The following is a 7815-nucleotide window of genomic DNA, read 5'->3' on the forward strand; positions in this document are numbered from 1 at the left end:
ATTTAGTTACAGCTCGGAGTTTTATTTTCTGGTAAACAAACAAAAAAAAATGCAAAAAAAAAAAAAAATCATGTTTTAATAGTTTGTTATAAAATTTTGCAAACGGGTCATTTTTCTCCTTCATTGAAGTGCGCTGATTAGGCGGCACTGATAGGCTGCATTGGTGGGCACTGATAGGCTGCATTGGTGGGCACTGATAGGCTGCACTGGTGGGCACTGATAGGCATAGTTAAGGCGGCACTAATAGGCACAGATAAGGCGGCACCGATGGGCACAGATAAGGCGGCACTGATGGGCAAAGATGGGCACAGATAAGATGGCACGGATGGGTGGCACGGATAAGTGGCACGGATGGGTGGCACGGATGGGCACTGATAGGTACCACAGATATATGGGACTGATGGGCACTGATAGGTGGCTCTGATAGGTGGCACTGCTGGGCACTGATGGGCGGCACTGCTGGGCACTGATGGGCGGCACTGCTGGGCACTGATGGGCGGCACTGGGGTGCAGCACCTTTGAGGCAGATTGTGGGCACTGTGGGTGGCACTGTGGGTGGCACTGTGGGTGGCACTGTGGGTGGCACTGTGGGCACTATGGGCACTGACGGGGGGCACTGACGGGGGGCACTTACTTTTACTTTTACTTCAGGATGGCACTGCGGGAGGCAGATGGGCACTGGCAGGTGGCAGGTGGTCCCTTGTATTGATGGCCGTGATCGGGACTGATGTCCCGATCACGGCCGCCGGTGATCGGCTTTTTTTTTTTCTCCTCGCGCTGTCAGCGCGAGGAGGAATAATAGCCGATTACCGGCTCCGTTCTATCACATGATCAGCTGTCATTGGCTGACAGCTGATCACGTGATAAGGGGTCGGGATCGACCCCTTGCATGGATCGGTGATCAGGCGAGTCTCATGGACTCGCCGATCACAGAGCGCGCCGCGCGCGCCCCTCAGGGGGCGCGCAGGCCGCTCGTACACGGGACGACGTCAATAGACGTAGTCCCGGAAATGTAGGTCCGCGCTAATGCCGTCATTTGGCAATAGCGCGCATCCCAAGTGGTTAAAATGTAATATAAATGAATTTCTTTGTTTACTCCAACAAATGGGAAAATGGAAGGGATTTGAAAGAAATGTATATTCTCCCCAAGACATCTATCATGTTCTTCATTTGTTGTTCATTAGATTCAGTTTATTTCTAATAATGTCGATTTCCCCATTCTACATCATGATGTCGTGGATGAGCCTTTGAGCGCTGTCACTAGTGAAAGGTTCAGCTTGCTGTTCCACAACCAGCACATCACCTAAAAATTGGTTAAAAAACATGTATTTTATAAATATGCAGGCAATCTCACCCACTTCCTCCACCTCTCCTTCCTCTAGATCTTTGTGGGTGCTTGGGCTGATTTCCCCTTCTTGGTGATGTGGGGGGTCCTTGGTGTCCTCTGAGTGGTGTCCTCAGAGTCTTTTCTCCCCTATGAGAATGAAACAAAAGTTATACTTAGCACACAGATATTTGAGTGCAGAAATAGGAATATGAAACATTGCTTAGATGTGGTGTAAAATTGTCTGTTTGGGAAGAGATCCAAGTTGAAGACATGATTAAAATGTCCTTTTACCCAAACTGCAATACTTACCTTTTTTGGCCGTTTCACAGATGGAGAAACCCCAAGTATCCCCTGGAGCCCCTGTGTGGGTTACCATAAAAAATGTTCTCTGGTGTCCCACACTAGTGCTCCTGAGTCCAGATGTGTAAACAGCTGCCGAGTGTCCTCTCCTTACATTCCACTGAATGAAGTTTGATATTCATTCTAGTTTCAAAGACATGTAGACAACAATGTCCTAAACTTCTTTTAATAAGACAAATTAGCAAGACAAAAACCCTGTATCAACTAAATATATCTTATATATTTTCAAACATTGTTTCCTACGAACGATTACTGTGTCCACGAACATGAAAATAGCCATTTAAAACTGTACAACAGTAAAGAAAAGCACACGGAGCAGCATGCAAGTTAATAATCAGAATAGGAACAAACGACAAGTACTTACTTTTTGTAAGCACTTTCTTTATTTTTCTGTACTGATCCTGTTCCCTCAGTTTAAGGTCGGACCAGCGTTTCCTTAATTGGTCTTTGGAGCGTCGTACCCCAAAATTCTGATGCAGAGTCTTCACAACTTTTCACATGATTTTGGCCTTGCGCAAATTCAGATGGGTGTACGGTCCATACTTCCCATTATAATCGTTCCTCCGCAAGATGTCCACCATCTCCAGCATTTCTTCAAAGCCCATATTGGAGGCCTTAAATCTCATCTTCCCAGGACGTTTCGGGTTCCAGCTTTCCTCGTTACTGGAATAATTTCCAACCACCTGCTGTGCCTCCACCATGTTGCTCTTACTGCGCACGGTAGAGAGAAGGGGTGGGGAATATTTGTGAAAAAGAATGTCAGGGGCGGGTGACAGGGCCGTTTTTAAGGCAGGGCAAAAGGGGCAGCTGCCCTGGGCCCTGTTATTGTTGTGGGGCCCAAAGCAGCTGCCTCATACTTGCCAACTATCCTGGTTTAAATTCCCTCATCCCTTGAGGTTTTAGTCTTGTGCTATGTCCCAATATCTCAGTGCAAAGTGCTGGTACTAATGCTGCCCAGCTCTGCCCTATTGTGGTGTACAGATGACTCATATGCAGACCCTGTGTTTATATGTAAATTACCAGAATTTATATGTAAATAGTGGTGACATTCATATGTAAATAGCGGCGGCCAGCGGCATTGATATGTATATCATGCCCCCCCGAGATCATATCCACAGTAATCTCTAGCAACCAATCAACAAGCAGAAATCATGTGCTGTACCTCTAGCAACTAATCAGTGAGCCGTAATTGATGCTGTACCTTTGGCAAGTCAGTGAGTGGTAATGATACACTGTAACCACTGGCAACCAATCTCAATAGCTGCCTGATCTGATTCAGTAAACTGAATTTGAGTCTAGCTGCTATTTATTGTATGTCTCAGAGCAGGTGGAGAGCAAAACTGCATGGGGGGGGGCAAGAAAAGTTTTGCCCAGGGTCCAATCAATAATAAAGATGGCCCTGGCGGGCAATGCAGGCAGAGTTTCACGCATGCGCAGTGTATATAAAGCTAACATGCATGTGCTGTGCGTGCGCAGAGGAAAGAGGAACATAAGTTGCGAGCATCCGAAACGAAGGTTATTTTTTTACAATTTTGGAACATTAGTGGCCTATACTGCTTAAAGATTGAGGCCTATGTTGGGATAAGATTATGAGAGTTTAGGCTAACATTAGTGTTTTTGTCTTGTGTATTGTCTTACAGAAAATATGAATAATAAGTTTAAGGACCCTGAATTTATGTCCCAATGTATTGACAAGTACAGGGAGATGAAGAATCTGTGGGAGGTCAAACACAGGTTATATTACAACAAACAGGTAAATAAGCCAACCATGGAGCAACTTCTGGCATTTGTGCAGTCTTGAATCCCAGAAGCAACCATGAAGTTTTTGAAAGTTTGGAAATTTAAATTGGGATCTTGAGGAACATGTACAGAAAGAAGTACAATAAGATTCAGGCTTCCCTCAGATCAGGAGCAGATGATGTATATGTACCCAAGCTGTGGTACTTCCAAAAACTGCATTTTATTGATGACCAGACTGAAGCCAGGGAATCTTTCAATCCATCCCTCCACCCTTCCCTCCACCCCAGCAGAGGCTGACGAGGAACAACCTGGGCCTTCCATCCAGGAAGAAGCAGACACACCCAGCTGGAGCCAGGCATATTATTTTTCTACATATTTAGTATCCTAATATTAATGATGTTAACTAGATGTTATAATTGATTACCTATTAATTATGTTATCCAAAAAATGATGTGCACATATCAATTGACAGTAGTGGCCAAAAATGTTTGTCACTAGCATGAAAAAATGCTGGGGTCAGAATGATACTCTTTTATATGTAGTAACATTGAATTTGTAAGTCATGAGCTGAAAATTGTTTGTGATTGATTAACCAAGAACTAAAACTATGTCCCTTTTTTATACACAGGATGAGCTCAGTCAGGAGGAAGGTGTGGAAAGTGACAGCCAGGAGGAGGCCAGGCCCAGTGACAGTCAGGTGGAGGCCAGGCCCAGTGACAGCCAGGAGGAGGCCAGGCCCAGTAGGAGCTACACCCATTCACAGGTGCCTCCTCTCCACCTTCAAACAAAAAGGCCCAGGAAGGGGACGGTGACAGGCATCACTGCGCCTCATTAGGGAAGCTACAAATGTTCTCAAGAGCTCCGTCAACCCTGAAGAGACCTATGGCTGCTATATAGCCACCAGGTTGCTAGAATTGGAGAAAGGCCCAATGCCTCCTCTGTGAAAGAATTATTTTTGATGCCTTTCAGAAGGGGCTGAGGGGCCAGCTAACTGGGACCAGGCAGATATCTGACCACCCCCCCCTCCTCCTCCGCCTCCTCATAGGCATCACTAGCAGGTGGCTATTGAGGCTGGAGCCCTGAATCTGGTGCCCATAGCCCCGAGTCTAGGTTTGCTACCTGTCAGCTTGAGTGTGGTAAGATAGCTGGAGAGAAGAGTTTGTGTTCTCCTCCCTCCAGCCTGCAGAGGGTGACAGAGAGCCCCGACACAGCTCTGTGTGTCAGCGTGGGACTGCAGGGAACTAAGGCATGCTCAATATATGATTATTGAGGATCCGTGAATGATGGTAATTCTTCCCCAAGCATTATTGTAGAAGCCCCTTGTGTGTTTGATGCTCCCTGTACTTTGATTCTCACCACCTTCAGATTTTTCTAATCTGATCTTCCTGCTTGTTTAATTGTCTGCTTTATGACTCCCATCCTCTCCTCTCAATACTGTTCCCTCTTGAAGTGTAGAGCTGCCTTTTGACCCCGAGCCCTCTGTGCCTGACTTCTAAAAGATGTCTCTTGTCATGCAAAGTGAAAAGTGAACAGTCAGCCCCCCCCCCCCAATAATCTTTTACAAGGCTTGTGTAAACACTGAAGATGGTAGAAAAGGTACCCCCTGTACTGTATGTGTTTATAGCAGGGGTAGATATGTTGATTCAGCAGAAATCAGAAAATCTCTTGGTGTATGTACAATGTACCATCACAAGGGACAAAGCAGAGCTGAAATAGCTGAATACAGAATTCACTAATGTGTGTAAAATGAAATCGCACTCCACCATGATTGGCAATAGACTAGGGAATAACTAGGTGCTGTGTTCTGCCCACATCATTATCCTCTGATCTCTCTGCAGAGTGCTGTGTTCTTCCCACATCCTAATCCTCTGGTCTCCTTGCTGTGTTCTACCCACATCCTTAGCTCTTGCTCTGCTGACAGCAGGGCTCAAGTCCTGCGGGAACTCATGGGAACGGAGTTCCTGTACCTTTTCCACAACAGGAACTCAGTTCCCGTTAGCAGTCCTGCAAGACTTTGAAGTATGAGAGCTGTGTGGCAGGTACTACACCAGCAGCCGCCGACACAGCTCGCAATAGTAAGTGCCGCACACCAGGGGTGGACTGACCATTCAGGCATTGCCAGTAGGGGGCCCCATGACAGCTTCCTCTTGGATCTACCTGTCAATCACAGCTAGCTGATCAGTAGATCAGGTCCCTGCTGCTAAGAGATTGTATTTAGTCAGACCTCTCATGATGCGCTCCTCCCCGCCGGCCCCACCTGATTTTCTGTCTCCTCAACCCCCCCCCCCACCCACCCACCCATCTCCTGCATACTTGCTCTGTGTGTCCAGCTGAATCCCCCCCTCCTCTATCTTCACTGCCATATGATGAGAGAACCCAGAGGAGAAGCAATACGAAAATTGGATGAAAAATACCACTTTTGAAGTGTTTGTGCACATGAGTGTATCATTTTTCTTTTTTTTGGTGGGGAAGTGAATCTTGGGTGGGAGTTCCCACACTTTTTTCCCCAGGGCTTCACCCCTGGCTGACAGTAATACTTGGCTTCATCTTCTGCCAGAGCTCCATTGATCGTTAGAGTGAAATCTCTGTATGGAGATCTGGATCTACTGCTGGTAAACCTGTCCGGGACTCCAGACCGACGCCTGGTCACCCAATAGAAAAGCAATGTTGGAGGCTGATCTGCTTTCTTCTGGTACCATTGTATACGACTGTCATCATCTGAATCAGTAACATCAGAACTTGATTTACAATGTATGACCACATTATCTCCTGGAGACACCGAGATATATTCCAGAGTCTGAGTTAGCACAATCTCTCCATAAGAGGCTTGAAAGATAAAGAAGTCATTTTTTATTAGTCACACATATAACAAACACATTATTATACAAATGTTTAGACCACAATAATGACATCTTGTGAAAATGAAATAAGAGAAGAGAATAAATGTAATTAATCATTATAATAAACATGTAAAACATTATTTTAATATTGTTATAATAATGCTCATTGGTCAATGCCTAGAAAAGTTTTCTGTACCTTGTAAAAGATAAAATACGCAGAGTAGGTATGTCAAAACAGTCATCTTGATTTTAAAGATTGTAATATACAGATCACTGGTTTATAAAACTATATATATATATATATATATATATATATATATATATATATATATATATATATAACATGAATCCTACAGGGAGATAACCCCAGAGGTTTTCTATGCAAAATAAGAATATATGCAAATTCCACTATAACAGATCTCTTGGGGCCCTTAAATAGAGCATTTCACCATGTAACATACACCTTTCATAGTGTCATTGTTGTGGTTTGTGCATTTGATTTACCAGATAAAATATATTTTGTAAGTCTGAAGACCAAGCATGAATAATTCAACATTCAGTCAATTAAAGGGGTTGCAAATGTAAAATAAAAAAATAACAAACATGCCTATGCCTATGGTGCTCCAGGCCCCTCCTCTTCATCAGGTGCCCCCAAGAAAAGCCATTTCCATGGGGGCACTAGACATGTGCATTCGTTTTCGTCCGAATGCACTTTCGTCGGAATTTCAGGTATTTTAGTTTTCATTTTGACAAACGATAACGAAAGTGCAGAATCCGAAAAACTAAAGATCCGACATAAATAAATGCTTTATTTTCGTTTTCATTGTTACAACAGTTCGATGTTATAACAAATCTGCTGCTATTGTGTTAATGTGAGAACCCTTTTAGTGATACTAGTGTTGCAACTAGTGTTGTTGTGATAGCCTCAGAGGCTGCCTGTCTTGTGAGGGGGATTTATTATTATAGGATCTTGTTACCCGTCTGATCAGTGATTGCTATCACCAGTCCACCAGTTTCTGTTTGAACGAGTATATAATATATATATATAGAAACACTTGTAGATGGCCCGGGAACGTCCTCCAATGGCTCCATGTTGCTCACACAATGGGTTGCCACCATATTCGTTATTATAAGTCACTCACTATCTGACACCTGACACTGTGAGACTTAGACCATTCATTCAACATGAACGACGGAAATTCGACAAAGCAACGAAAACCACACACGTTTATAATAATACTCGACGGAGCATCGAAACTGTACGATGCTGCAATCGTACATTTCCAGAGTCAAATGCTCCGCCTATAGGCTAAATAGAGTTTAGCAGCTCCATCGAATCTCCTTTATACATTCGACAGACACCATAAGCCTTCAAAGACAGATTTGGCTGTAATTCATGTGGATTTTCAGACGAATGCAATTTTTGAACGAAAAACTAAATAAATAAAAACGAATTTCGGGAGTAACTATATAAATAAATTTTTTGCACGAAAACAAAATTCTGAAGCGAAATATTTCACTCTGCACATGTCTAGGGGGCACTTGTGA

At 44.0% G+C, this 7815-nt stretch overlaps 1 pseudogene; it reads right to left on the reverse strand.

Moving 5' to 3' along the window:
• Window positions 1-1220: 1220 nt before the first annotated feature.
• LOC143975916 (immunoglobulin kappa variable 4-1 pseudogene) lies at window positions 1221-6509 on the reverse strand (annotated as a pseudogene).
• Window positions 6510-7815: the final 1306 nt, after the last annotated feature.

This window comes from Lithobates pipiens, unplaced genomic scaffold (genome assembly GCF_037356315.1).
Source record: "Lithobates pipiens isolate NorthernLeopardFrog02 unplaced genomic scaffold, aLitPip1_a1.2 Scaffold_13, whole genome shotgun sequence".
In the NCBI taxonomy this organism is placed as follows: domain Eukaryota; kingdom Metazoa; phylum Chordata; class Amphibia; order Anura; family Ranidae; genus Lithobates; species Lithobates pipiens.